This window comes from Xyrauchen texanus, chromosome 13 (genome assembly GCF_025860055.1).
Source record: "Xyrauchen texanus isolate HMW12.3.18 chromosome 13, RBS_HiC_50CHRs, whole genome shotgun sequence".
Lineage (NCBI taxonomy): Eukaryota > Metazoa > Chordata > Actinopteri > Cypriniformes > Catostomidae > Xyrauchen > Xyrauchen texanus.
Genome location: NC_068288.1, coordinates 42306920 through 42320479, shown reverse-complemented (window position 1 = coordinate 42320479; position 13560 = coordinate 42306920). Strand labels below are relative to the sequence as shown.

Below are 13560 nucleotides of genomic sequence, written 5' to 3'. Positions count from 1 at the left end.
CCAGAATCAAGAACTTGTTTAATCTCCAAAGACCCATATAACCAACTTGAAAACCCTCGAGGAAAATAGTTCTTGATAAGAACATGACACTTCAAAGAACCTTTGAAGAACCTTTCCACGTTCTCTACTCAATAGCTTTTAGCAAAATCAGTAACAAGTGTTTTTACAAAGTGGGGCTTTCCGCCCTGGCTTCGGTCCACTTGTGTCCACCTCACTTTAAGTTCTTGACCAAAACCATTGTACTTTTGGCTTCATGTTTGATGTGTAAATCCTGCCTTTCTTCTACACTTCCTGAACTTCTCTCCTTTGTTTTTCTTGTGTAAATGAATACAGTGTTAAAACATTCGATAAAAAAAGAAATGCTCATCGAGGATGAGAGTGTATTGGAAATGTGGGTATCTCAGCAGGGTGTACCTTCTCTGAAGTCAATGACTGCATGTTATGAAAACAGTGTTCTCTCTCGTCCTCGCACACACAAGTTTGCATGCGTGTTCGTTCTTATTCACATGCCCATGCCACACCTTTACAAAATGTAATCTCAGCTTACATTCCTATACTTTTTTAAGTAATATAAACAGGGTACACTAAACTACAGATTACAGAATACATGCTGTAAAATGTAATTTGTAACATATTCCTTTAGATTACTCAAGGTCAGTAACCTATTTTAAATATTTTGGATTAGTTCTTCAGCACTGGTAGATTTTTTCACTTGTTTTGACTATAAAAACTCTGCACGCATGTTAAAAATACATTCTCTGGAAAATCTAAATATCTAATGCAGTGTTGTTTCTAAAACAAATGACAATAAAATGCAACGTAATCTCTTCAGTAATCAAAATACTTTTAGCATGTAACTGTATTCTAAATACCAATGATTTAAACTGTAACTGTAGTGCAATTCAGTTACTTATATTTTGTATTTTAAATACGTAATCCCGTTACATGTATTCTGTTACTCCCCAACCCTGAATATAAACATAAGGAAATTGTTTTCATATCTGATTGCAGAAAAACAACTTCCACCTCTCCTACTTTACATTTCCAAATGCTTATATGTAACAGATATGAAAGCGTCTTACCCCCTATGGTATACCATGAGTGTGGAAATACACACACAGAGACTCGCAGTCAGATCTTGCAGCCCACATTGTAGCCTCTGAAATTTATAAAGTGAGTTTCAGTTTTTTCTTCTGACATCTCAACAGAGAGACATATGCTGCGGGCACTTAAACATGCGTGACCAAATTTGGGGATTTCAAGACTGTGACAGTTTACTTCCAACAATCCAAACTTACATTTTAACATACAATTAAACTATAGCTTAAAGCAGGTTTGTGAACACCATAGACATTGACACATTATTCTTACACCTATTTATATAAGTATCATTGGTATCATTGACATTAGGCCAAAAAAAAAAAAATTCTAATTTGCAATCTTCATTTGAACAAACCTTAAAAATTCTGAAAATCACAAGATACATTTTTTCAACACTTGCTGTCTTATGTCTTAAGATAATGTAAACAGACAAAAAAGCAAATATGTATAAAAACATCATACTTTGTGTAAATGCTGCCTCTTAAATGTGCCACATGATCTCACAGGTATTAAGCCTGTTGTTCCCTATCTGTCACTCACTCGACGTTGTGTCAATGTAGTGACTCTAGGGGTCACTCTTGGGAGCCCCAAACACCTCTGGTGAGTGGAATTTGCATGCGGTCCCCCTGACATACGGGTATAAAAGGAGTGCAACCACTCATTCAGATTTATTCTTTGAGCCAATCGGTGTTGAAACATTTGACTGCCAATCCATTCACCTCTGCAAGAGAAAGCAAAGAGCGCACTCCGATACTGCTGGATTTTAGAGCGCATCACAGTAGTTTCTCCCCCTCACAGAAGTGCAGAGAACCCCCTGGGCACTTCGGCAACATGTGTTGAGCACTAAATGAGTATATTTCTCCTTAAAAAGAGAGTATATTCCCTAAAAGATGGGAAGCATCTTTTTAAAAATGCCTTTCCTGTTATGTGGAGTTCCTGGTTGCAGTCGTTATCTCTCCACTTCTGATGGTCACGATTGCTTCCTTACGTGCCTGGGCTCCAGACACGCTGAGACAGCGTGCGTGGATGGTTAATGTCGGCACTGCGAGAACATGACCATGGCCATGTTGCGATCGCAGCTTTCCTTCCTCAGAGGGAAAGCCACTCCAGCCGCTCCTCGCCTCGGTTCTACAGCCCGCCTGCACAAGACCGCGACGGTTAGCGCTGGGGGTGATTTGGGGACATTAATGGAAGTAATTCCAGGTGATCCCCACAGACCTCCCATTCCCCAGCATGCTTGTATGCCCCGGTTGAGTTCTGTGATGAGCCAGGCAGCCCACTACAGAGCGGATTTGACCTCTCATTCGGCACTCAGGAGGAGGATGAGATATCAATAGCAGTGTCCTGTTGGAGGCTGATGCCGAGCTGATGGCCATGCTTGCCCAGGTTGCCGCGAGCGTCGAGCTAGAGTAAAACCCTCCACCCTGCCCTGAACCCTCACGGCTTGATGATCACACCACTCACGTCCTAGGCTCCCATCCAAGGCCTGTAAGACCACGTCATCTCTGACGGTGAAGGCTTACAGTGCTGCAGGGCAAGTCACCTCCGCTCTGCATGCCATGGCCCTCCTGCAGGTCCACCAGGCCAAGGCACGAGGGTGGTCCTGACCCGGGAGTAATTAAGGAGCTGCGCTCGGTAACTGACGAAGGTCATAGCGCGGGCTCTCGGGCAGACAATGTCCACGGTGGTGTTCCAGAAGCTGCACCTTTAGCTCAACCTGGTTTAAATGAGGGATGCTGACAAGATTCGCTTCCTTGCAGCCCCCGTTTCCCAGGCTAGCATTTTCAGTGACACCATCGAAGATATCGCACAGCAGTTTTCAATGGTAAAGTAGCAGACCGAGGGTAAGAGGGTTCCCCTAGAGCAGATCTCCAGGTGAGTCGTCGTCAACTGCCTCGAGTTGCTTGCGATACTGATAGCCCTGCAGAGGCTTCAACCATTGATCCAGGGCAAGCATGTGTTGGTCCAGATGGACAAAACAGTGATGGTATCGTACATAAACCGCCATGGCGTTTGTGCTTGCCCCGCATGTCGCAACTCGCCCACATTCTCCTCCTCTGGAGCCAGCAGCGGCTCAAGTCACTGTGGGCCACTCATATCCCGGCAAACTCAATCGCACAGCGGACACGCTGTCACAGCAGGTGATGCTCAGGGGAAAGTTGAGGCTCCACCCCATGTGGTCTGGCTGATTGGGAGTCGATTCAGTGAGGCACAGGTAGACCTGTTTGCCTCCCGGGAGTCCTCCCAATGCCCGCTGTGTTATTCCCTGTCCGTTCCCCTCGGCAAAGACACACTGGCACACAGCTGGCCCCGGGGTCTGTGTAAGTATGCATATCCCCCATTGAGCCTACTTGCACAGACGTTTTGCAAGGTCAGGGAGGACGAGGAACAGGTTGAATCCTCCTAGGTCGCACCTCGTTCCCTCATGGGACATCTCTGTGGTCCTTCTGGGCCTACAGAGAGCCCCTTTTGAGCCCTTAGATTCAGTTGAGCTTAAAGCCCTCTCACTGAAGATGGCCCTCCTGACTGCGCTCACCTCCATCAAGAGGGTTGGGGATCTGCAAGCATTCTCTGTCAGCGATACGTGCCTAGAGTTCGGTCTGGCGTACTCTCACGTGATCCTGAGACCTGGCCGGGCTATGTGCCCAAGATTCCCACTACCCCCTTTAAAGATCAGGTGGTGAAACTTCAAGCGCTGCCCCGGGAGGAGGCAGACCCAGCCTTGTCGCTTGCTGTGTCCGGAACGCGCTTTGCATATCTATTTGGACCGTACGGGGAGCTTTAAACACTCCTAGCAGCTCTATGTCTGTTTCGGGGGACAGCAGAAGGGGAACGCTATCTCCAAACAAAGGATTTCCCACTGGATTGTGGATGCCATTACGTTGGTATACCAAGCCTAGGGTGCGCCATCCCCTTTGGAACAATGAACGCACTCTACTAGGAGCGTAGCCTACTCCTGGGCCTTGGCCAATGGCGCCTCTATAACAGACATCTGTAGAACAGCGGGCTGGGCAACACCCAATACCTTCGCAAGATTTTATAATCTCTGGGTTGAGCCAGTTTCGTCCTCTGTGTTGGTAGGTACAAATAGGTAAGGATACAGGCAGTTGGCCGGGTGTACCGTTGGCACCCAAGCACCTTTCCCCTTCCGAGGGGAAGACGTGTGCTCTTTCATCCATGTGAGCTCCTGGGATTGGTGAACCCTGAATTCTTCCCTCAGCACCTGCGGCGAGCAAATACTAGGTATACTTAATTTTGCTACATTTCATTACTTCCATTCCAAATGTTTTATGTTTACTTCAATACTTGATACTGTTGTTAAAAACTTCAAGCACTGTTTTCTTAATTTGTATCATTGTTCTGTTGTTTTTTTTCTTTTCTCCATTGCTTTTAGTTTGTTTCTTTGATCATTAGGCCTATTACTGACTTTGTTTACATGTCTTGAATGATTGCTTGATAACTTTAAACAAGGTTAACTTAAATAAGTTAGTTTTCTGTTGTGGTATCGAAATTAGTGTTGAGAATCATCAAATTGCTTCCATATGTAAGTGTTACCGGTCCTGCTTGACCTGATCCGAACTGGCGTCTCCAGCATGGGATGCGGGTGCGCCAACGAGGAGACTACAGGCTACAGCCTCTAGCATTAGGCACTAGTATGCTTTTTGAGGCTAGGGGAGTGAGGTTTACACACACTGCACAGCACATACAAGCTGGCTACCTTTACATAAGCAAAATGGATATTGTAAAGGATAAATACCCAAAATAGTCGGAATCTTATCAAATGAAGAGCTTATATATTATTATCGAATTGAATTGGGAAATCTGTGTCAATACCCAGTCCTACACACAAGTATTTGTGGGCCAAGCTTGAATATGCGCAAGCACCAATGAGATTTGAGTAGATGACAATATTTTAAGTGAATAATGGATTACATTTCAGTCTGTTCCTCACATAAAGCTGTCGTATGGCTTCAGAAGGTTTGGTATAAATCATACATACAGTACAATGTCATAATAGACTAGTGGTTCCCAACACTGTTCCCTGAGGCCCCCCAGCACTACACATTTTGGATATATCCCCAATCAAACACCTGATTCAACTAATTAGCTGATTAGTGGAGACTCAAAGACCTGAATTGTGCATCAGAAAAGGGAGATATACAAAATGTGCAGTGTTGGGGGGCCTCCAGGAACAGGGTTGGAAACCACAGGACTACCTAAAAAATGAAAATTCTCTTATCATTTACTCACCCTCATGCCATCCCAGATGTGTATGACTTTCTTTCTTCAGCAGAACACAAATGAAGATCTTTAGAAGAATATCTCAGGTCTTTGGGTCTGCAAAGCGCAAGTGAATGGGTACCAAATTTTGAAGCTCCAAAATGCACATAAAGGCAGCATAAAAGTAATCAATATGACTTCAGTGGTTAAATCTACAGTACATATATCCAGAAGCAATATTATAGGTGTGGGTGAGTCATATGGATTACTTTAACGCTGGCTTTATGCGCTTTTGGAGGTACAAAATGTTTAAAAATTTACCCATTCATCAGCATTGTGAGGACCTAATAGAGCTAAAGTTTTCTTCTAAAAATCAGCAGAAGAAAGTCAGTCATACACATCTGGGATAGCATGAGGGTTAGTAAATGATGAGAGAATTTCCATTTTTGGGTGAACTGTCCCTTTAAATTATTTTATTTTAGCTTTCATTGTATAGAAAAGAGCAGCATTAACAGCATTCCTAACATTTACTTTTATGTTCCACAGAACACATGAAAGCCATACAAATTTGGACCGACATTATAGGGAGTGAATGATGACAGAATTGAAATGTTTGGTAAACTATTCCTTTAAGAATGTCAGTTGTCTACCCAATAGTTCCTGATTAATCAGTGTGAGCTGGTGAGCATCTGATAAAGGTTTCAGACAGATAGTCATTTGTTTTTGCACCTGGCCATATGCTATCTGAAGAAGATGACCAGTTTACTTTGGATGAACTGCCTATGTGTGTAAGTGTAGATAGTGTGGGACACAAAGACATGAATGCACGCATACACACACATGGTCGTACATAATCAGGATGCAAGAGTTTTGTACAGTATAGAAATGGGAATCATTATACGGATTTGGTTCTATTTCCTGAACAGAAAAGCCAATGGATTCACAAAGCATTCTAGAATGTTTATGTTGTGGGTTTAAATTCAAATTAGAGGGTGTGTTTAATTCTCACAGGCAACATTAAAGTCGAAATGGCTTTCGAAATCATCGCTGCCTGGGAAAGCCCCACCAGCTCACACAGATGTTGAAGAATCAGTTACTGTAGCTCTGAGAACCAAAACAAATTTATTAGAAAATTTTCCAGGCACAATTAATCAGTTTCAGCAAATTAGATTATTGTAAAAATGTACAGTGTAAATGTCATAATATATGAGTATGGCAATCATTCAGTACTTTCAATCAAAGGATGGTCTGACCATCTGGTACGGTCACTGTACCACGGTACTGCAACAGTACTGTATTTAGTTAGGGATATAATTTATCAGGCATCTCTAAATCTTCAAATATCATTATGTCCATAAAAAGCTATCATAAGACATTTTATCACATTATATTGTATATTATCCATAAAAGGCCTCTATGGAAGGATGTAACATTACATTTCTTTCCTTATTTCCATATTTAGGGTGAACCATCACAATCCCTCACTCGCTGAGATATAACATAAACACAACTACCAAGTCGTCCAAATCTCTGACAGGTTTCTTAATGCAACATGACAATCCTGTAACTTGGCTATCAATGGCTGTCAACTTATTTCCTTTCACACCTGCTGCTTATGATTGGAATCACAGATTCCCAGATTCTTTTATAGGGTGTTGCTGTCCATTCAGATGGAAACAAAGGCAGAGGAGAGCAAGAAAAGAGATTAAAGGACATATTTGATAAAAAAATATTAATTGTGTCATCATTTATACACCCATGTTCCAACCATATATAACTTTCTTTCTACTGCTGAACACAATATTATACTGTGTTATATATAATATTATATTATATATAAATCCTGGACACTCATTTGCATACTATGAAAATGAATGGGGACTGGGTCTGTCAAGCTCCAAAATAGCAAAAAGTTTGTATGACTAGTGCACCATATTACAAGTCTTCTTAAAGGGACAGTTCACCCAGAAATTAAAATTCTCTCATTTATTCACCCTCATGCCATCCCAAATGTGTATGGCTTTCTTGCTTCTGCAGAAAACAAATTAAGATTTCAAACTGGTCTCCTGTGCCTGTATGGGCTTTTTGGAGCTTCAAAGTTTTGGTCACCATTCACTTGCACTGTATGGACCTACAGAGCTGAGATATTCCACTAAAAATCTTCATTTATGTTCTACAGAAGAAAGAAAGTCGTACACATTTGGGATGACATGAGGGTGAGTAAATGATACAGGGTTTTTGTCTTCATTTTTGGGTGAACTATTACTTTGTCATATGATAGATTTATTTGATGAAAATACATTATTCACTTGATGCTGGAATGGAGTTGACATGCCAGTTTTTTAGTACATAAGACTTTCATTTGAGAGGTTCTGCAGATAAGGATATCAGTGAGTAATGAATTACATTTCGGTCTGCTGCTCACAGGGAGATATCGTATGACATAAGAAGTAAGACAAGATACGTTTAATGCATTACTTTTATGATACTTTTCTTGTGATTTTTTATTACTATTTTACCGCTTGACAGGTCCAGTCCCCATTCAACTTTGTAAAACAAAAAAGGACGGCAAGGGGATTCACCTTAAAAATTAACCTATTGTGTTCCACAGAAGATAGATGGAAATGGAAAGTCTTACTGTTTTGAAACACCATGACAGTGATTATGAAAGAATGCTCAGAAGCATTTTGAGATAGCTCATTTGTAGTGAAGTTTCATATTCCCACAAGAGGGACATCACACAGAGAGAGAGAGCGCTAGTGTATTTAGGAAAATGGAGAGATGAGTTAACTATGATTGTGGAGTGTAAATTGAAAAACGTGAGAAGCCTCTCTGTGAGCTCATATTTTGAGGCCAATGAAACCTGTTTTTTTTTTGTCCACAACAGCTGGTTTGCATTAGAGCATGCCAAAGAACTCAGTTGAACATCATTTGTCATTGTGGAGAGGTTAGCAGTCTTTCAGTGCCTTTGGTCAGAGAAAATAAAAGTGAAGGTTTTTAATGAGTTTAGGATGATAATTTTACAGTCTGTACATTTCTCAATTCATGACTGTTTGTAAAGGTATTCTAACATACTGCTCCCTATTTCTGCAGTAAATAATCATACTGTGTGCAGTATGCAGATTTTCTACATCCATGAAATACCCATAAGACCTGCTTCATTTGCCATAGTGAATAAGAACTTGAAACATTCTCACCCAAATCAATCATATTGCTTCAGAAGACATGGATTACACCACTGGAGTGAATTACGTTTATGCTGCCTTTATGGAGCTTGACAATTTTAGGCCCAATTGACTCATATTGAACCAACAGTCTGCATAAAGACTCCATTAGCACCCCGTGGAACATGTATATTATAATCCTATTTGTTTTGTGTGCATTTGTCAGAAAGCTAGTCACTTGAATATGTCCCATTTGAATCCCCAGCGCTCTCAGTAGTTCAGAGATACATTGTTACATTTCCCAAGAACACAAAACATTAATGCACACAAGAAAGGAGCGTCCAACTTTTGGTTCTTTCAGCCAATCCGTCCAGTGAACCTCCTCCCGGTCCAAATGCCACAGGTGACAGCACCACAAAAAGACTTCCCCATACAAATGTAAAACAAAATAGTGTAATACATTAAGCATTCATGCTGCCTTAAAATTTTAATTTGCATCAACTTAAGAGGGAAAGTTCTTTAAACAACAGAAAGTTGACTTAAATCAATATAAACTGTTAAATAAGCTTAATATCCTTTTAAGTAAACTTTACTTTCTTAGTTCAATCAGCTTCATTGTAATTACATTAAACTACACATAGAAGATTATCATTTAGTTCTAGTGATAAACATAGAAGTACACACTGTCAGAGGTCCCGTACACTGCCATTTGATAGTAAATGGCCAGTTGATGATCAGAAAACATCCCTCTATTAAATTCAGACACGATAAGAAGCACCCATACTATAAAGAAAAAACGTTTTATTATATATTTGTCCATATTTTCATGCACATACATCACATGTATGAATACACTTATTAGATAGTCCTTTTGTGATAACTGGCATTTGCACTGACACCCTTTTATAGCAGTAAGAGTAATAATTAAAATGTCTTAAAGGGGCAGTTCACCCAAAAATGAAATTCTGTTGAGCCTCTGTTGCTACATGGGCTGGTTGGGATTCTCAAAAAAACAGGGCAATGTTTTGATTGAGTTTACTCTTATATATCATAGTTGTCTGTGAAACATAAGTAGAATAGGAGAAAGTATTTCAACATCAAAAACTGACACACCTTAAAGTTTTAGAAACCTGCTTTTTGTCTTGCCTGGAAAAACATCACATTTCACTCGCTCAGCAAATAACATTTTCTTTTTCTTGCTATAAACTGAAAACAAAGGACAGCTCAAATAAAGATACAATCCACATTCAAAAAGGACAGTACCTGATTTGTAGTCTGTAGTCATAATATTAACGAATAACAGCACATGTTTCTCTTACCTTATTCAAAGCCCTTCTATTCCAGAGCCGGTTCACGTCTGACTACTAAGCGAATGCTCATGTGGGTTCATCTCTGCAGCAGTGTGCATGCATGTGTTTGTGTGTTGCTACAAATTTCTGTTCACTCCTGATAACGTGCGTTTCTCGCCACGAGACTCCAGGACACAGAAATGACACCTGATTCTGAGAAACTGCCTTTAGATGGCAAAACAAAAAGCGACTGAAAGCATCAACTACAGTATTTCTTAACGCATCCTCAACTTGCCCAGTCTCAAAATGATCTTTGTTCTGCTCCGGCTTTAACTTTTACACTACCTCTCTCTTTTTCCCCTCCCATTTTTCTTCATATGAGCCTTACTGCAGGTCATGTACCATGTCATTTCTGCTCAGTCACACCAGGCTAGCAACACATCAAAGCTGTAAATCTAGAATTCTTTCATTCTTTTCTTGGCAGCTCTTGCACATTTGGCAGTGCGACTGCACTGAAAAATTTGAACTGTTTCCTTGTAAACTCTATAAGTCCATTAAACATTCTGTGAATACACAGAAGAGATATTTGGCCATCACCCCCAAGGGCTGGGGTTTAAATTAAACTGTACTGCTTTTTACATATTTTCTGGAGGAATCATTCTTTTTAATAGGTGTATGGGGTATGCATACTGGATTCTGAATGGGCAGACAGATATGAGTGAAAGATATATCTGCTGAATATACACTCATTTAAATAATAAATGGGAAAGAAATATCACAAAAGAGATTTTTTTTCTCCTTGGCAGTAAGGCAAGGCAACTTTATTTATGTAGCACATTTCATACACAATGGCAATACAAAGTGCTTTACAGAATTAGTAATACATTTAGTGCATCACAGTGCTCAGTGAATAAACACACAATGCTAATAAATCCTGTGCATGTGAACACGCTTATGTGTAAGATGCTCACTGAACCGCTGCTATTCTGAAACATACAGTACCATTTTAGCAATTGTTTTTCATATCAATGTAAACAATTGTAAATAGTACAAATGATCCATATGAACAACAAACATGTAATAAAATGTGAAATAAATGTATAACTATATAAATATTTAAAGGGACAGTCATCCATTATGAAATACTTAAACTTCAACAAACACTGTAAATACTAAAGAAATGAATAATATTGCAACTGAAGAATGTGAATATATATTGGGTCTTTACGACATAAAGCTGAGTGAATGATAACAAAATTAGCATTTTGGGGTGAACTATTTAAAAGAAAGGACAACATACAGTATAATTAATAAAGGTTAGAAATTCAGCAGAATGACAAGTTCTGGCTAATATTATGTAACTTCTGCCCTCTGCTGGTTTGACATTAACATCATCTGTAAACAGTGTCTCTTTTGTGTTTTATCAAAATTATAAATTGAATATTAACAAATAAAGTACTAACTTTGACAGATTGAATTAGCATAAGTGTATTTCAAGTGTGCTTGCACCAACTTTATAAAATACCACTTGGCACCCCTGATGTTAAAATCAGTAAATCTGTAATGTTAATCAGATGCATGATAATGTGTTTAGTGTGATTTGCATATGTGAGTGAAAATGTATGTAAAAACATTACCCACAAGGTTGTGAACCATTTTAACAGGACAATATTTTATATTGTCACTAAATGTAATTCTTTTTTATTTTTGCAAGACATGGTCATAGGTTGTACATGGCTGCTTGATCTAGGCTAACTAGTCTTCTTTCTTGCTTGCTTTCTCTCTCACTCACTCACATTATAGGTTGTGACGATGAAACAGATGGTTCATGAATCGGCAGCTGAGAGCAACCTTAATCAAGATGAACGTGAGAGGTGAAAAAACACAAGAACATCCTTTTTTCTGCAATGCTGAAGGTAAACCCCTTTAAAGACAGACTCAACAGAGCTATTCCCTGTGCTTGTCCTTAAAGCTGCTGTAAGCAATCTTTTTGGATTACCACAGATCAAATGTCCCTACTTCCTAACAGATATCACTGAAATGAATGCATGTCTTAAGAAACCACACGTCTCTGAAAGGCTCTTTAAACAGCAATAATGTGGGTGGAAAATACAGATCCCACTTTGTGAAAGGCACAGAAGTGCTTGTATCTACTTAGGAAGCTAAGTAGATACAAGGGGATAAAACTGTACTTACGTAACTACATTGTTTTACATATGTTTTTTTGAATCTCTCTTAACTTTTGCTATAATCTGCTGGTTTTATGGAATTAATTTAAAAGTACAAGCGCAGTTGCAGTGAATTTGGGATCAGTTATTATGGGTGTAGGTCAACTAAGTCTGTCTCTATATGTGAAAAACAGCTCTTAAGAAGGCTTTGACTACATATTAAATGATTCTGCTCATATCTTTCACTCAGAATTTGAAGTCATCCCTTCAGGTAAATGATACAGAGCTCCTAAATTTAGGACTGTAAGAGCTTCAATATGTTTATCTGAGGTAGGGGATGATAAGTAAGAAGGTCATTTATATAAAGGTTGAAATATGGTGCTGTACTACTTTATTTTCATTTTGATACTTTTATAGATTTGTATCTGTTTTGTTTTATTCTGTATATTGTAGTTTCTATTGGGAAGACACGCAGGCTTGAGTGAGGTTTAAGATGACATTTATTTGATGAATGTAAAACAGAAATGTAATGTCTCTCTTTGGTGTAGGCCCCATCTGGCGGTCCGAGGGAGTTGTACTCGGAACCGTCATATCCAGCCGGAGATAGGAGACAAGGGCGAGGAGCATACCCCCGTGCGGGACGGGGCTCAACTGGTGGTGGTGGGGTGGTGGAGGTTGCCGTGTTAGCACACTGAAACAGCAATGTGATAGATTGTGAGCAGACTTATAAAGCAATGACTTACATGCGATTGGCTAGGAGTTACCCAGCTAATGATGTGATGATGTACAGCTGCTAGTCTTCCCGCTAGAACTACGCTGCGCTTTCATGTATGAAGTGTATGTGTTTGTCACCAGATGCTGCAACAGAAATTGCCCTTTGAAGGGACATTAAAGATTTACTAACTAAACAGAATCTGAGTGCAGCCTGCATTTTTCTTTCTTTGGAGCTGTCCTAATGAACTTCTAAAAACGAACTGTATACACACTGGCGGCCAAAAGGTTTGGAATAATGTACAGAGTTTGCAGTTTCAGAGGAAATTGGTATTTTAATTCACCAAAGTAGCATTCAACTGATCACAATGTATAGTCAGGACATTAAAAACAGCACCATCACTATTAAAAAATTTTTTTTATCAAATCTAGACAGGCACAATTTCCAGGAGCCATCACTCCAACAACTTATCCTTGAGTAATCATGCTAAATTGCTAATTTAATACTAGAAAATCACTTGCCATTATATTAAACACAGTTGAAAGCTATTTGGTTTGTTAAATGAAGCTTAACATTGTCTTTGTGTTTGTTTTTTAATTGCCACAGTATCCAATAGACTGGCATGTCTTAAGGTCAAGATTAGGTCAAAAACCGCCACGGGCTGTGCATTTTAAGTCTAGGCTTTCAGTGCGATTCACGCCATTAAGAAAACACAGTTTCACAATGAATAAGACTGTGTGAATAATCATACATTATGTGGCAGTCAACTAATAATACCAACTGACATTTTAAAAACATGTCCACGCATGAAAGCTAGAACTTGACAAGACACTTAATGCTCAAGCAAACCTAATTTTAACTGCAGTATGACTGTTTTGTGAAATGAACGCCAAAAATCATAATTT

The 13560-nt window shown here is 39.6% G+C and overlaps 1 protein-coding gene across 1 annotated transcript in view; it reads right to left on the bottom strand.

The window, feature by feature from the left end:
• The window catches only part of LOC127654273 (RIPOR family member 3-like), a 52037-nt gene extending 41971 nt beyond the window's left edge, over window positions 1–10066 (bottom strand). Inside the window, exon 1 of the mRNA XM_052141395.1 lies at window positions 9806–10066. The gene's annotated coding sequence lies outside the window, so the exon portion shown is untranslated. The remainder of the gene's footprint in view (window positions 1–9805) is intronic.
• Between the last annotated feature and the right edge of the window lie 3494 nt (window positions 10067–13560).